Source organism: Macaca mulatta, chromosome 8 (genome assembly GCF_049350105.2).
Source record: "Macaca mulatta isolate MMU2019108-1 chromosome 8, T2T-MMU8v2.0, whole genome shotgun sequence".
NCBI lineage: Eukaryota > Metazoa > Chordata > Mammalia > Primates > Cercopithecidae > Macaca > Macaca mulatta.
Window position 1 is genome coordinate 31,775,841 of NC_133413.1, and position 17,855 is coordinate 31,793,695.

Sequence of the window (17,855 nt, forward strand, 5' to 3'; positions counted from 1 at the left end):
GTGTAGAGACATTGAAAAGTCCCTCTCTCCACAAAAGCAATGAATAAACTGGCAAAATTTGTGATAATCGACTTCCTCAGAACTCTGGAAACTAATCAGCTTATAGTAACCAAAGGACTGCTTAGTCAATCAAAAAAAAAAAAAAAGCTAAATCTTGAGAAGAAAGCTTTGTAGCCTTTTACCTTACCCAGGACCCATTTTCTACTCCCCAGCTTGGTGATGGCCTTGAAGACAACAGCCCACACGCGCAGTACAGGTACCTTGTAGTGGAAGGAACAGAATGGATCTCATTCACAACCACAATGGGTTGTGGTTGTTTGTTTGGATCTCTCTGGTGGTTCCCTGAGGGACTGCCTCAAAGAGCTTGCCTTCATTTCACATAATTCAGCTACCTGAGGGATGGGGATGGAGGGTGATTGTTAAAAACACTTAAAGGCACATGTATTGTCTGATGCCACCTGGGGCAAGAAATAAAAGCTGGAATAAACAATAGACACACTGAAAATCTTAGATGGAAAGATTGAGGAATGAAATGCTTTGGAGAATAAGGGCTTTGTAAAGCTTCCACATATTCCTAGGAATCTAGAAGACCACACACAAGCCCAGAGCAGGACACACACTCAGAAAAGACCTGAGAAAACTCTAGTGAAGTGAGAGAGTTCCCTGATCCCCCTCACAGGATGTGCAACAGGTACGTGGCTCACAAGGGGTTTGAGCCTTGCTGCTGAAACCCCTAGCAGGAGGGAGAGCATGCAGACAGGCAGGTGCAGAGGCCACAGCTCTGGCCCCATGATAGTGTCTAGGGGTAGATGTCTGCAACCCCAGTGTTACAAAGCTCTTTCAAATTTGCCATCCACAGACAGCTTGAGTGTCAACCAGCTCAGTGGACCAGTGAACCCTCTGCCTTTTTGCAAGGGCAGAGGGCCAGTGTGACAGTTTTCTGTATCCCAAGCTCTTGCTCAGCATCCTGGAAAACTCTGGTCATACAGGGGCTTGAAGGATGAAAGTGAGGTTTTATTGAGTGGTGGAGGTGGCTTTCAGTGGGATGGATGGGGAGGTAGAAAGGGGGATGGAGTGGGAAGGTGATCTTCCCCTGGAGTCAGGCCACCCAGCGTTAAGATGATCCTCCTCTTCTCCCTTTCTCTGCTGCATCATTCCACCATCCATCTCTCTATTGATCTGCTGGTTTGCTGGTTGGCTTCTGAAGCCTGGGGTTCAGGGTTTATATGGGTGCAGGATAGGGGGTGTGGCAGGCCAAAAGGAAACTTTTTGGACATGAAAACAGGAATACCTGTCCTCATTTAGGACCACAGGTCTTCAGGCTTGAAGGTGGGGCCTTTGCTGGGAAACTGCCCTCTTCTACCCAGTATTTCCCTGTCTCCTGTCCACATCACTAAGTTTTGAGAAAGCTCTTTACTGATCATCAGGCTCTGCACGGGAGGAAATGAACGCTAAAACAGGGTTGTAAATCATCTGACTAGAAGTTGAAGACATGCCCCGATACACTTACAGAGCCCATCTCCAAAGACTGTGAGATTTTCGTTCTGGTTCCAGGCATTTAAGGAAATCCCTGTAAAATCACTGGCTGACCACTAAGCTAGCAATAAAGAGATTTCAATAGCCACACATGACAAAGAAAATAGACTTTATATATCTAATTCTGAAAAGTCCTAAGCAAACCATAGCTGCTACAATAACAGCAACAAAATGCCCTAGGTAATTAGCAGACCTGCCACATTACAGTATTTAAAATGTCCTGTTTTCAACAAAACATTACAAGCCATGAAAAGAATAACAAAGCATGGCCTGAAATATAGGAAATAATTCCATTTAACTTATTCCTTCTGTACTGAGTCTTAAAGTACAGAAGTACAGTTGTTGTTGTTGTTGTTTTTTAATTTCAACAGGTTTTTGTGAAACAAGTCGTGTTTGGTTACATGGATAATTTTTTTATTTTTTTTATTTTTTTTTTTATTTTTTGTCTGAGATAGAGTCTGTCTCCGTCGTCCAGGCTGGAGTGCAGTGGCGCGATCTCCACTCACTGCAAGCTCCGCCTCCTGAGTTCATGCCATTCTCCTGCCTCAGCCTCCCAAGTAGCTGGGACTACAGGCACCCGCCATCACATCCGGCTAATTTTTCTGTTTTTAGTAGAGACAGGGTTTCACTATGTTAACCAGGAGGGTAAGTTCTTTGGTGGTAATTTCTGAGATTTTGTTGCACCCATCACCCAAGCAGGGGTGATGTATGTGTATATATACTATATATACATACATATATACATAATATATGTGTTTATTTACCTAGGTTATATATATGCATATAAACAAATCATGTACATATATAAACTGTGTATATATGCTATATATATATACACACACACACACACATATATTCAAGAACCTCAAAAAATTTCAAACAGGATAAACCCAAAGGGATTCATACAAGGCATACTACAATCAACTGTCAAAAGCCTAAGACAAAGACAGAATCACGAGGGCAGCAAAAGAAGCAACTTGTGAGGTAGAAAGGATTCCTCAGTAAGATTAAGAGCTAGTATCTCATCAGAAATCATGAAGGTTAGGAGGCAGTGGGATGACATATTAGAAGTGCTGAAATATAAATTAAAAGTGCTATTAACCAAAAATTCTATATCTGACAAAACTATCTTTCAAAACTAAAGAAGAAATTAAGACATTCCCAGATAAACAAAAACAGAGAATCCATTGCTAGTAGACCTGACCTACAAGAAATACTGAAAGGAGTCCTTCAGCTGAAATGAGAACGAACACAAGTAATGCAAATCCACCCAAAGAAATAATGAACAACCGTAAATATTTACCTAACAACATAGGTAACTATAAGTCAGTATTCATTTATTTTAGTTTGTAACTTCTTTTTTTCCTACATAGTTTAAAACACAACTGTTTAGGGCTGTGTATGGTGGCTCACACCTTTAATCCTAGCACTTTGAGGGGTCAAAGCAGAAGGATTGCTTGGGCCCAGGAGTTTGAGGTCAGACTGGGCAACATAGACTCCATCTCTACATAATTTTTTTAAGTTAATCAGGCATAGTGGCATGTGCCCGTGGTCTCAGCTACTCAAGAGATTGAGGCAGAAGGTTCACTTGAACCCAGGAGACTGAGACTGCAGTGAGCCATGTTCACTTCACCTGCTTCAGCCAGGGCAACAGAGTGAGATCCCATCTCAAAAAATCAATCAATCAATCAATCAATAAAACACAACAACTGTATAAAACAATACTTATAAATCATCATGGATATGCTCAATAACAACAACAAATGGGATAGAGTTTGATAAGACCAAACATTGTGACTATTATTGAAAATAAGTTGGCATTAATTTGAACTTGTTTGTTATAAATTAAGATGTTAACTGTAATTCTCAGAGTAACTGCTAAGAAAAAAACTAAAAAGTATATTGTAAAAGAAATGAGAAGGAATAAAAAATGTACACTAGAAGACATCTATTATATACAAAAGAAGGCAATAATGGAGGAATTGAGGAACAAAAACAGTGTGACATATAGAAAACAATAGCAAAGTGCAGAAGCCTATCCTTATCAGTAATTAATTAGCATAAATTAACTCAGAGATTAAATTCTCTGAGTAAAGGGAAGAGACTCGGCAGAATAGATTTTTTTAAAATAATCCAACCATACGCTGTCTACAAAATAGTCACTTTAAATCCAAAGACAAATAGGTTGAGGCCAGGCATGGTGCCTCATGCTTATAATCCCAGCACTTTGGGAGGCCAAGGTAGGTGAATCACTTGAAGCCAGGAGTTGGGCAACATAGCGAAATCATGTCTCTACTAAAAAGTACAAAAATTAGCTGGGCACAGTGGCTCACATCTGTAATCCCAGCACTTTGGGAGGCCGAGGCAGGCAGATCACAAGGTCAGAAGTTCAAGACCAGCCTGACCAACATGGTGAAACCCCGTCTCTACTAAAAATACAAAAATTAGTCAGGTGTGGTGGCGAGTGCCTGTAATCCCAGCTACTCAAGAGGCTGAGGCAGGAGAATCTCTTGAATCCAGGAGGCGGAAGTTGCAGTGAGCCAAGGTCGTGCCACTGAACTCCAGCCTGGGCACCAGAGCGAGACTCCAATCTTAAAAAAAAAAAATTAGCTGGGCTTGGTGGCACACACTTGTAGTCCTAGTTACTCCAGAAGTTGAGGCAGGACTTGAACCTGGGAGGTGGAGGTTGCAGTAAGCTGAGATCATAGCACTGTACTCCAGCCTGGATGACAGAGCGAGACCCCATCTCAAAACACACATACACACACACAAAGACAAATAGGTTGAAAGTAAAAGGATAGGAAGACACTTTCCAAGCAAATATTAGCCAAAAAAGAACTTGAGTGGTTATATCAAACAAAATAGACAGTAAGATAAAAATGTTTACAAAAGACAATAATGGATATTACATAATCATAATTATATAATGATATTATATACAATATTGATTATTTACAATCAAGAAGATAAAACAATTATAAACATATGTACCTAAAAACAGAGACCCAAAATATATAAGGCAAAAATTGGCAGAATTGAAGGGAGAGATCATTCGATAATAATCATTACAAACTTCACTACTCCACTTTCAGTAGTGGGAAGAACAACCAGAAAAAAGATCAACAAGGAAATAAAAGAGTTGACAACACTATAAACAAACTAGACCTAACAAACTCTATAGAGCTCCATTATAGAACACTCTACCCAACAGTAGACACTTTTCTCATACCTAGCATTCTTCTCAAGTGTATATGGACCAACACCAGAATAGATTATATTTAAACCACAAAACAAATCTCAAAGACTTCTCAAAAGTTGAAATCACACAAAGTTTCTTCTCCAACCACACAGAATGAAATTAGAAATCAATAGCAGGAGGAAATCTGGAAAATTGACAAATATGTGAAAATTAAATAACGCTTAATTTAATTTTCACTCTTAACCAACAGGTGAAAGAGAAAAGTAACAAAAGGAATTAGAAAATACTTTGAGATGAATAAAAATAAAAACACAACATACAAAAAACTTTTGGGATGCAGTGAAAGCAGTGCTCAAAGAAAATGTATAACTCTAAACACTTACATTTAAAAATAAAAAAAGATGTCAAATCAATTACCTAACCTCCTATTTTAAGAAACTAGAAAAAGAAAAGCAAACTAAATTCAGGAATCAGAAGAAAGTAAACAATAAAGATTAGACAAAGATAAATGAAATATAGAAAAACAATAGAAAGAAACAACAAAACAAAAAGTTAGGTTTTTTAAAAAGATAAGTAAAATTAACAAACTTTTAGCCAGCACTTTGGGAGGCAGGGAGGGTGGATCACCTGAGGTCGGGAGTTTGAGATCAGCCTGACCAACATGGAGAAACCCTGTTTCTCCTAAAAATACCAAAAAGAAAAAAAAAAAAAATTAGCCAGGCATGGTAGTACATGCCTGTAATCCCAGCTACATGGGAGGTTGAGGCAGGAGAATCACTTGAACCTGGGAGGTGGAGGTTGTGGTGAGCCGAGAGAGCACCATTGCACTCCAGCCTGGGCAACAAGAGTGAAACTCCGTCTCAAACAAAAAAGAAAAAAAGAAAGGGACAAATTCCTACACAAAGTACCAAAGCTGACTCAAGAAGAAGCAGAAAATTTTAATAGACCCATAGCAAGTAGTGACATTGAATCACTAATCAAAACATTTTCAACAGAGAAAATTCCAAGACCCAATGACCTCTCTGGGGAATACTACCAAATGCCTAAAGAAGAATTAATATTCTTCTCAAACTCTTCCAAAAAATAGATAAGAACACTTATTAACTCTTTATATGAAGCTAGTATCACCCCAATGCCGAAGCCAGGTAAAGACACCAGAAGAAAACAAAACTACAGATCAATATATCTCATGAGGATCGATGAGAAAATTCTCAACAAAATACTACCAAATTGAATCTAGTAGCATAGTAAAAGGATTACATACCATGACCAAGTTGGATTTATTCCAGGAATGCAAGGATGATTCAACATATGGAAATAAATCCATGTAATACACCACATTAATAGAACAAAGGAGAGAAAAACATGAAAACCTCTTCATGCATAAAATGTTTGACAAAAGCCAACACTCTTTCACTGAAAAAAAAAAAAAATTCAACAAACCAGGACTATAAGGGAACTTCCTCAACCTGATCAAGGGCATCTATTAAAAACTCACAGCTAATATCACACTTACTGATGAAATAGTGAAGGTATTTTTCCCTGAGATCTGGAAAATGACACACGTGTCCACTGTCACCACTTCTGTTTGACATTGTGCTGGAAGTTCCAGCCCGAGCAATTAAGCAAGTAAAACAATTAAAGGCATCCAAATCTGAAAAGAAGAAGTAAACATTTTTCAGATGACCTGATCGTATATATACAGAGAAAGAGAAAACCCTAAGGAATACACAATAAAATTTTTAGAGATGATAAATGAATTCAGCAAAGTGACAGATATAAGAACAATACACAAAAATCAGTTGTGCTTCTAAACACCAGCAATGAACACTCTGAAAAGGAAATTAAGAAAATAACTCCACTTACCATATAATCCAAAATAATAAAATACCTAGGAATAAATGTAACCAAGGAGGGCAAAGACTTATATATATGCTGAAAACCACAAAACGTTGCTGAAAAAAATTAAAGAAGACCTAAATAAATCAAAAAACATTTCACTATCATAGATTAGAAGACAATATTATTAAGATTGCAATTGTATTAGGCCATGCTTAGATTGCTATAAAAAAACAGCTCAGACTGCATAATTTGTAAAGAAAAGAGGTTTAATTGGCTCATGGTTCTGCAGGCTGTACAGGAAGCACAGTGCTGCACATCTGCTCGGCTTCTGGGAAGGCTCAGGGAGCTTTTACTCATGGCAGAAGGTGAAGCAAGAACAGGCACATCGCATGGCAAGAGCAAGAGCAAGAGCAAGAAAGAGTGTGGGGGAAGATGTCACACACTTTTAAACAGTCAGATCTTTCAAGTACTCACTCACTACAGCAAGGACAACACCAAGGGGATAGCACTAAGCCAGTCATGAAAAATCCACTCCCATGATCCAGTTGCCTCCCACCTGGCCCCACCTCCAACACTGGGGATTACAATTCAACATGAGATTCTGGGGGAACAGCATCCAAACTATATCAGCCATGTTCCCCACATTGATCTACATATTGATCCTCTGTCAAATTCTGTCATTTTGGCAGAAATAGACAAGCTGATTCTAAAATTCATAGGGAATTGCTAAAGATGGAGAATAGCCTAAAACAAAGATGGAAAAAGAAGAACAAAGTAGGAAAACACAGTTCCCCATTTCAAAACTTACAACAAAGCTACAGTAATCACAACAGTGTGGTATTGGCATAAGGATAGACAGATCAACAAAGTAGAACTGAGAGTCCAGAAATAAATTCTTACATCTATGGCTAATTGGTTTCCAACAAGTTTGCCAAGGCTATTAAATGAGGAAAGAATCCTCTCTTCAACAAATGGTGTTGAGACAACTGGATATTCACATACAAAAGAATGAAATCAAACCCCTACCTCACACCATATGTAAAAATTAATTTGAAATTGATCAAAGACCTAAATGTAAGAATAAAAATGATAAAACTTTTAGAATAAAAAATAAAACATAAGTACACGTCTTCTTGACCTCGAACTAGTTTTCTTAAATATGGCACCCAAAGCACAAGCAACAAAATAAAAAATAGACAAATTGAACTTCAGAATAAGAGGCTTTTCCACATCAAGGTAACTATCAAGAAAGTAGAAATGATAACCTACAGAATGGGAGAAAAATATTTGCAAACATATGTCTGGTAAAGGCCTAGTATCCAGAATAGAAAAAGAATTATTCCCCTTCCCCTCCCCTCCCCGCGGCCTCCATTCCCTCCCAGGGTCGCTTCGCAGAGCTGCTGGGAACCCTGCGGCGGCAGCACTTTTCACGGCAGGAAGGGGAGCTGGGCTCCGAGCTGGGCTCCGGAGCTGAGCCGCCCGAGCCGGAGGGACTGGTTGGTTGAGGGAGAGAGAGAGGGAGGGAGTCCCGGGCTGCCCAACCGCATGTTCAGCCCTATCCGCTCCTGCGGGGAGTCCTGGGCAGGTGGGGCGGGGGTCCACTAAGACCGCCACCGGCCCCTCGGCGCTGACGGGACCGCGAGGGGCACACCCGCCGAAGGCAGCCCCGCCGAAGGCAGACGCGGCCCGGACTTCGTCCTGAGCAGCGGGCGCGGGGCAGCGCAGCGGGAGGAAGCGAGAGGTGCTCCTCTCCCCAGAGTTGGAAGCCCCTTGGCCGGGTCCAAAATGCGCAAGAAGAAGCCAACGCCCATCCAGCTGACCCCGGCCCCCCACGGCTCCGCGGTTAACGAGACCAGCTCTGCGGAAACCAACTTGGAGGCCTTGCAGAAGAAGCTGGAAGAGCAGCAGCGAAAGCACCTTGAGGCCTTTCTTACCCAGAAGCAGAAGGTGGGAGAACTAAAGGATGACGACTTCGAGAAGATCAGTGAGCTGGGGGCTGGCAATGGCGGTGTGATGTTCAAGGTCTCCTGCAAGCCTTCCAGCCTGGTCATGGCCAGAAAGCTAATTCATCTGGAGATCAAACCCGCAATCCAGAACCAGATCATAAGGGACCTGCTGGTTCTGCATGAGTGCAACTCTCGTGGGCTTCTGTGGTGCATTCTACAGTGAGAGGCGAGATCAGTATCTGCATGTAGCACATGGATGGAGGTTCCCTGGATCAAGTCCTGAAGAAAGCTGGAAGAATTCCTGAACAAATTTTAGAAAAAGTTAGCGTTGCTGTAATAAAAGGCCTGACATATCTGAGGGAGAAGCACAAGATCATGCACAGAGATGTCCAGCCCTCCCACATCCTAGTCAAGTCCCGTGGGGAAATCAAGCTCTGTAACTTTGGGGTCAGTGGGCAGCTCATCAACTCCATGGCCAACTCCTTCGTGGGCCCAAAGTCCTACATGTCACCAGAAAGATTCCAGGGGACTCATTACTCTGTGCAGTCAGACATCTGGAACATGGGATTTTCTCTGGTAGAGATGGCAGTTGGGAGGTATCCCATCCCTCCTCCAGATGGCAAGGAGCTGGAGCTGATGTTTGGGTGCCAGGTGGAGGGAGATGCGGCTGAGACCCCACCCAGGCCAAGGACCCCAGGGAGGCCCCTTAGCTCATAAGGAATGGACAGCCGACCTCCTATGGCAATTTTTGAGTTGTTGGATTACCTAATCAACGAGCCTCCTCCAAAAATGCCCAGAGTGTTCACTTTGGAATTTCAAGATTTTGTGAATAAATGCCTAATTAAAAACCCCGCAGAGAGAGCAGATTTGAAGAAACTCATGGTTCATGCTTTTCTCAAGAGATCTGATGCTGAGGAAGTGGATTTTGCAGGTTGGCTCTGCTCCACTGTCGGCCTTAACCAGCCCAGCATGCCAACCCATGCTACTGGCATGTAAGTGTTTGGGAAGCAGCAAAGAAAGAAAGAAAGAGAAAAGAAAGAGGAAGGAGGGAGGGAGGGGAGGTGAGTGAGGAAGGAAGTAAGAGCAAAAGAAAAAAAGAAAGAAAAAGAAGGAAAGGAAGGAAGGAAATAAAAAAAAGAAAGAAAGAGAAAAGAAAGAAAGAGAGAGAAAGAAAGAAAGATAGAGAAAAGAAAGAGGAAGGAGGGAGGGGAGGGAGGAAGGGAAGGGAGAGTGAAAGAAGAAAAAGAAAGAAAAAGAAGGAAAGAAATGAAGGAAAGAAAAAAGAAAGAGAAAGAAAGAGGGAGAGAAAGAGAGAGAAAGAAAGAAAGAAAGAAAGAAAGAAAGAAAGAAAGAAAGAAAGAAAGAAAGAAAGAAAGAAAGAAAGAAAGAAAGAAAGGAAGGAAGGAAGGAAGGAAGGAGAGAGGGAGGGGAGGGAGGAAGGGAAGGGAGAGTGAAAGAAAGAAAAAGAAGGAAAGGAAGGAAGGAAAGAAAAAAGAGGAAAGAGAAAGAAGGAAAAGAAAGAAAGAAAGGAAAGAAAGAAAGAAAGAAAGAAAGAAAGAAAGAAAGAAAGAAAGAAAGAAAGAAAGAAAGAAAGAAAGAAGGAAAAGGGAGGGGAGGGAGGGAGGAAGGGAAGGGAGAGCAAAAGAAAAAAGAAAAAGAAGGAAAGGAAGGAAGGAAAGAAAAAAAGAGGAAAGAAAGAAAAGAAAGAAAAAGAAAGAAAGAAAGAGAAGAGGGGAGAGAGGAAGGAAAGAGAGGGAAGAAAGAAAAGAAGGAAGGGAAAGAGGGAGGGAAATGTTCTAGAATTAGATAGTAGTTGCAGTAGCACAACCTGTGTGTGTACTAGAAGCCACTAAATTGGCATACTTTCAAATGGTTAAAATGGGGAATTTATGTTATGTGAATTTTACCTCAATTTAAGATGTGTGTGTGTACCATCGGATTATGTTATTCAACCTATGAACAACAGTCCACAGACCAGATTTAACACCCAGCTCCAACCAAATCCAAATCCAACCATTTGAATTAGGGCAAAAATTTTAGCCTCTGAGTCTCAGTGTCCTATATAAAAATGGAGATAATAATGCCTGCCTCATAGAGTCCTTAGGATTAAATGAGCTAACGAAAGTAAAGAACATATAATGCGCCCTAGAATGTAATAAATTCTCAGCAAATACATAAATTATGCACAGAAAATAGATAGCTATGGCTGGGTGCAGTGGCTCATTTATAGAATCTCAGCACTTTGGGAGGCTGAGGTGGGAGTATCAGTTGTGTCTAGGAGTTTGAGATGAGCTTGGGCAACATAGTGAGACCCCGTCTCTATAAAATGATAATAATAATAATACAATGGCATCAGCAGTAGCTGGGCAAGTTATTTGCTGCAAAGAAAGACAAGTGTCATGAGTTTCCACTTTGCATAATGTGTTCGCCAAAATTACAGCTCTATGTTAACTTCAGTCTCTTTGCCTATACAAATCTTTCCAAAACCAACTTAAATCTCATCTCAATTAAGCCTTTCCAGTTACCCACACTGAAGATACCTCCTCTTCCACTGAACTTCTCAGAAAAAGAAAAAAGAAATGACGCAAAAAGAAAAGGTACCGCCAGGTGCAATGGCTCATGCCTGTAATCCCAGCGCTTTGGGAGGCCAAGGCAGGAGGATCATTTGAGCCCAGCAGTTCGAGACCAACCTGGGCAACAAGGTAAGACCTTATCTCTGTAAAAAAATAAATAAACAAATATTAAAAAAGAAAAGGCACTAATTTAAAAACCTCTGTCTCCTACCATAACTTCTTTCCTTTGACATCACTTTCTCCATTTCCTTCCACGTTTCTTTGACCTCATCAACATCCCAAAAACAATGACATTGCTACTTTTTTTTTTACCCAGCACATTCCATCTCATCAAGCTGCAATTCCATAGTCTAACAATACATTTGCTGTCTTACAAATACCTTCAGCTCCATGACCTTCTCCTTCCAAAGCAGAACCTGAACTCTGCACAGATCCAATATCCACCTTACCTCTTCTATGCCTTGAACTTGAACCATTAGTTATGACTGGAGAAAAACATCCAGTTAGGCAGAATGGTAACAGGTCAAATTAATAGTGACCATCCTCAAATGTACACTCGACCATGCCCAGAAATTTTCTTAAATATCCTCTATTAAAACCTTCTCCCATTCTCCATTAGGATTTCATACCTCTCCACTCCACTAAAACTCTGACTTCCTGTTCCATGTAGCCTCAATTGATCATTCCTCACACTTCATGAAGAATACAGAACCCATCAAGTACCAAGTCATCCCTCGTATTTTAGCCACCAATTCGCCATTTGCAACTACAGTCTTCTTTTTCCTTCTATTACATAGAAATGCCTTTCCCATAATGAAAGTTATACTTCTACATCTCTGCTCTAGATTGAATCCTCTTTTCACTCAGGGCCTTGCCGCACACCAAGGTGTGAATATGGTGATCTGGGGGTTTTCTTTTAACTTTTACATAAGTGATTATGGGGCCAGGCGTGGTGGCTCATGCCTGTAATCCCAGCACTTTGGGAGGCGTAGGTGAGAGGATCACTTGAGTCCAGGAGTTTGAGACCAGCCTAGGCAACAAAGTGAGACCCTCATCTCTAAAAATAAATAAATACAATATAATAAATAAAAGAAGCTATCATGGATTACTTACATCGTTTTTAAGGAAGAAATTAAGAGGGAGGTGTAATCCGTTGTCATCAGAAAGTTCTGGCATCCTTGGAGAGGATCTAACACTACGTTGTCATTTTGGGTCAACATTCAGTCACCAATTCAATTTTGGGGTAGGAATAGAAATTAAATTCTGCAGCCGGGCACGGTGGCTACACCTGCAATCCCAGCACCTTGGGAAGCCAAGGCAGGTGGATCATGAGGTCAGGAGATCGAGACCATCCTGGCCAACATGGTGAAACCCTGTCTCTACTAAAAATACAAAATCAGCCAGGTGTGGCGGCACGCACCTGTAGTCCCAGCTAACTTGGGAGGCTGAGGCAGGAGAATTGCTTGAACACCAGAGGCGGAGCCGAGATCACGCCATTGCACTCCAGCCTGGCAACAGAGCGAGACTCCGTCTCGGAAAAAAAAAAAAATTCTGCCCAATGGAGAACTGAGTGAGCCAGTCTCATAAAGATCATATGAAGTGCTACAGAATGTAGTAACTATCTCTTGTAAAATAACAGGCCATATATCTCAAGCCTCTCCCATAGCCGACTTAATTGTTGCTAATTTTCTAATTTACCTAAATCACAAAAGTGAAATCAGAGAGATTACCTAATGACTGATCTGTTAAAAGACGAGTGAATTCAAAAGGCATCAGCAGCATTGGAGAGCCTCTGGTGTGGGGAGGGCTCACCTCCGCAGGGCCACTTTTTCTTGTCAGTGAATCACACGGTCAAATTACGGAAGAAAGTGACAGGAATTCGGCTAAATTCCAACTCCCGGCCTCAGAAGGTTATTCATAATCAACCCTGGAGCAGCAGCTCTCTGTCTGGCAGGGAAGGTTTCCTCTAATTATGTATCGCTCCCTGCAGGCCACCCGGCAGGACCTTTATTTTCTTCACAGTTATTAATCAGCTATCCAGTGTTAACAAGAACATCAGATCCAGAAGTATGCAAATCCACCCCCAATTCTTTGTCATAATCACTAGGCAGGCCACCTTAGGAGCTCACTAATGAGCTGACCGTCTAAAAGCCTCCTGCTAACTACCAAGTCTCCTATTCTTAATGATCACTTCCAAAATGGGATATTTTTGTTTCAAATACATAGGCCTATTCAATACCCTGAAATATATAACTTTTCAGCAACTTTCTGGCAAAACTTTAGCTAAATTAGGCAATGCTGAAACTGACTAAATTGTAATAAAACCGAAGAAATGTCCAATGGGCAATTCAAATTCAACACCTGGGGACCTTCCAGTCCCCAGAGACTGAGTCCCAATCTTTGTTCCTTTTTTTTTTTTTTTTTTTTTTGGAGGTGGGGGCGGGCGGCAGAGTTGCACTCTGTCCCCAGGCTGGAGTGCAGTGGGGCGATCTCGGCTCACTGCAACCTCACTGATACCACTCCAATGACTGGAGGAATACCAGGGTCCTCGGTCTCGCGCCGGTTTAGATAAAACGAAACGGATACACGTGGAGTGGTTTTAAAGATCCTAAAGTTTAATAGGCAAGAAAGAAGGAAGAAGAAAACAGCTGCCCCGTATAGAGACAGAGGGAATGGGGATTCTAACAAAGAGAAAACTCCGTGTGCAGCGGGAAAGTGGCTGCTTATATGAGGAAGCTGGAGGAGGTGGTGTCTGATTTCCATAGGGCCCAGGGGATTGGTTTGACCAGGTGTGTCATTTACGTAACCCGAGAAAAACCTGGCCCTCCCACCTTAGCCCTGTAACATGCAAATGCAGGTCGCCATTATGTTCTGAACACATGGTGTTATTTGGAGGTGGTCATGACAACTGCTACACCAGTTGAAAAGGAAAAGACAGCAGGAATCGCCATATTAAGTGAACCCAGTTTCTAATGGCCGACATTTGCATATTAAAGCTTGCTGACCCAACCCTTCAAGCCACCTTTTCTGTTCAGAAAACAGATGGTTCAGGGATTGTTTCTTATTACAGGAAAATTTCCACCAAGAAACTTTACCCTTACTATCTGCCTAAAAATTATTTCCTTTTTTTTTTTTTTTTTTTAAGATTGGAGTCTAGCTCTGCCGCCCAGGCTGGAGTGCCCTGGCGCGATCTCGGCTCACTGCAAGTTCCGCCTCCCCGGTTCACGCCATTCTCCTGCCTCAGCCTCCCGAGTAGCTGGGACTACAGGCGCCGCCACCACGTCCGGCTAATTTTTTGTATTTTTAGTAGAGACGGGGTTTCACTGTGTTAGCCAGGATGGTCTCGATCTGCTGACCTCGTGATCCGCCCGCCTCGGCTTCCCAAAGTGCTGGGATTATAGGTGTGAGTCACCGCCCCCAGCCCCAATCTGTGTTTCTATTATCAAAGTCTTATCCTTTGAATGCGTCTTCTTCTAACAACTTCAAAATAGGATCCCTGTTCTGGAGTATTACACTGAGCCTTACCAAACTGCCAATCTAATAATTTTTTGTCTACAAACATGGCGATTTTGTGGTTCAACTTAATATACTGGCCCTCAGAGTCTTTTGGAAGGGGATTGAGATTTTTAAAGCATACAAATAAAGAATTTTAATAATAATAATTGTAATAACTAACGTTATTGAATCATTCATTTAGTCCTCACAACATGTAACACTCTCATTTCACAGATGTGAAAACTGAGCATAAAGAAGTTGAGTAAGGCCAGGTGCAGTGGCTCATGCCTGTAATCCCAGCACTTTGGGAGGCCAAGGTGAGAGGATCACTTGAGGCCAGGAGTTCAAGACCAGCCTGGGCAACATAGTGAGACCTTGTCCCTATAAAAACTTTTCATTATTTTCTTTTATTTTTTAGAAATCAGTGCACACCTGTAGTACCATCTACTTGGAAGGCTGAGATAGGGGATGCACTTGAGCCTGGGAGGTTGAGACTGCAATGAGCCAAGAATGCACTACTGCACTCCAGCTTCAGTGGCAGAGCAAGACCCTGTCTCCAAAAAAAGAGAAGTTGAGTACTCTTCTCAAGGTCACAGACTGGCAAAGGTTAGATTCAACACAGGCTTGTCTGATACACAGGCGTTAACCACTGCACTGTATTTCCCAAAAAGTTTCTGTTGATCATGAAGGGACTCCCTCTGACCCCATATACTTTTCTAGGCATTGAAACTTTTACTTTTTCCACTGAGATCCCATAAGGGATAAAGTTACACATGGGCACTAAGGGTGAGTCTACTGTATGCAAAACAGGTATTGTGTGGCTGCACACGTGTGCACATGCAGCATGCTCCTGTAGAAGTGTGTGCCATGAGTGGAAATTAGGCTATGATTGTGTGGTATGGACAACAACACTTGATAGATTAGAATTCTGAAGATTTCTAATTTTATGAACTTATGAACAGGACAGACTCAATGTTTTGAAAACTCTCCCACTATTAACACAGAAGAATGCCAGATGTAACATCCATTTGAATGCATAGCAGCCAGCTGTGGTGGCTCATGCCTGTAATCTCAGCATTTTGGGAGACTGAGGCAGGTGAATCACTTGAGGTCAGTAGTTCGAGACCAGCTTGGCCAACATGGCAAAACCCCCTCTCTACTAAAACTACAAAAATTAGCCAGGCATGGTGGTGCATGCCTGTAATCCCAGCTAATCGGGAGGCTGAGGCAAGAGAATCGCTTGAACCTGGGAGGCAGAGGTTGCAGTGAGCCAAGATCGCACCACTGCACTCCAGCGTGGATGACAGAGTGAGACTCTGTAAAAAAAAAAAAAAAAGTAAAACCATTTGAATGCAGAGTTAAGCTTACAAGAAAGTAAGAGAAATCCCCAGAGCTCAGCAATGAAGATTTGGTTTCTGAAAACCAGAGCATTATGCAAGTGAGCTGATGTGGCAACTAACCTGGATTGGTTGGGTTTATCTTCATCTTGACGAATGTTAGGAATTTGGTTTTAACATGCACACAGCAATAAAGTAAAAGACCTTGAGACTGCCAAGTAGGAAGCTGAAGTAAGACCCACCCATCCTCCCTCCCCTGACTCCACATACAGCACAGGAAGAGTCGACTAGAAAAATCTCTCTCTACCAGCATAATGAAATGACGTGGAAGTTAGTCTCTTCTGGCCTACCTAGACTCTGAATAGAAAAACAAAAATATGAGTTTCCTCACTGGAAAGTCAATTATGGAGCCCTGCTGAAGATGAACTCACAACATACGATCACACAACTCAGTACTTAATAATCCGTCGTGAGCAAGAGCCAGCAGAAGTAACAAGCATGTAACAAAGTTCATTAGACTCTCAGAGCTTCAGGTTGCTGAATAATCAAATGAAGATGATAAAACAAAGACATAAAGGAGAAAAGTAAACATAGGAGACAGTATAGAAAGAAAAAAAAAACTTATGAAATGAAAAATGGAATCACTGAAACAGAAAACCCACTAGTCAAATTTGGCAACAGCTTAGACACAGCTGAAAAGGGAAGAGTAGACTATGATAGGGCTCAGGAAATTGCCCAGAATGCAAAAGAAATAAAACACGGAAAGGCTTCAAGAGAGTTTAAGAGCCACAGAAGAGAGAATGAGAAGATAAATATGTATCTAATTGGAATTCCAGCAGAAACGAAGAGATGTGAGAGAGGTAATATTCAAAGAACACATGGCTGAGAATTTTCTAGAATTAATGAAAGACATGAATCCTCAGATTCAGGAAATACAATACAAAAAGTACCAAGCAGGAAATGCAGAAATAAAGCTATACCTTGTCACATTATAATAAACAGCAAAACTCCAAGACAACAAGAAAATTTTAAACACCAAAAAAAAAGTAGATTAACTACAAAGGAATGACAAAGAGCAGACTTAACAACAATAGAAACCAAAAACACAGTATCTTCAAAGTGAAAAAATGTAATTATTATCTAGGATTCTCTGCAGATAAAGAAGATAAACTATCACTGAAGAATGAGGGCAAACTAAAGACATTTTAAAGCGAACAAAGAATAAGAGAGTTGACCTCTCTCAAACCTTGGCAGAGAGGAATCCTAAAAGACATAATTTAGGAAGAAGGAAAAGAGGGCTGAGTGCAATGGCTCATGCCTATAATCCTAGCACCTTGGAAAGCCAGGGCAGGAGGATTGCTTGAGGCCGGGAGTTCCAGACCAGCCTGGGCAACATAGCAAAACCCTGTCTCTATGCAAATGTTAAAAAATTACCCTGGCATGGTAGCATCCACCTATAGTCCCAGCTACTCGGGAGGCTGAGATGGGAGGACCGCTTGAGCCCAGGAGTTCCAGGCTATAGTGAGCCATGATCATGCCACTGCACTCCAATTTGGACAACAGAGAGAGATCCTGTCTTTAAAATGGGAGGGAACAAAGAGAGGGAGGGAGGGAGGGAGGCCAGTGGAAAGGAATAAGGTGCAAATGTGTCAAATGTAGGTAAATCTAAGTAAGCATTGCTCATATAAAACAATAAAAAGTAACAAATTTGTGGAGGAAACAAAACATTGTGAAACTAGAATATTAGCTACAAATAACATATTATTGGGACTGGGTAAAGAATAAAGATTATTTTCTAGTTCTAGAGGAGGCTGGTGATGCTGATCAATTTCAGACTTTCTTAAATCAAGATGCAAGTTAAATGTAAGAAATAGAAATTGAATGCATGATGTCGTTAGTTAAAAAGAAAAATGTGAATTTTAAAAAC

At 41.4% G+C, this 17,855-nt stretch overlaps 1 pseudogene; it reads left to right on the forward strand.

The window, feature by feature from the left end:
* The first annotated feature begins 8,357 nt into the window (after positions 1-8,357).
* LOC693757 (dual specificity mitogen-activated protein kinase kinase 1 pseudogene) lies at positions 8,358-9,631 on the forward strand (annotated as a pseudogene).
* The last annotated feature ends 8,224 nt before the right edge of the window (positions 9,632-17,855 follow it).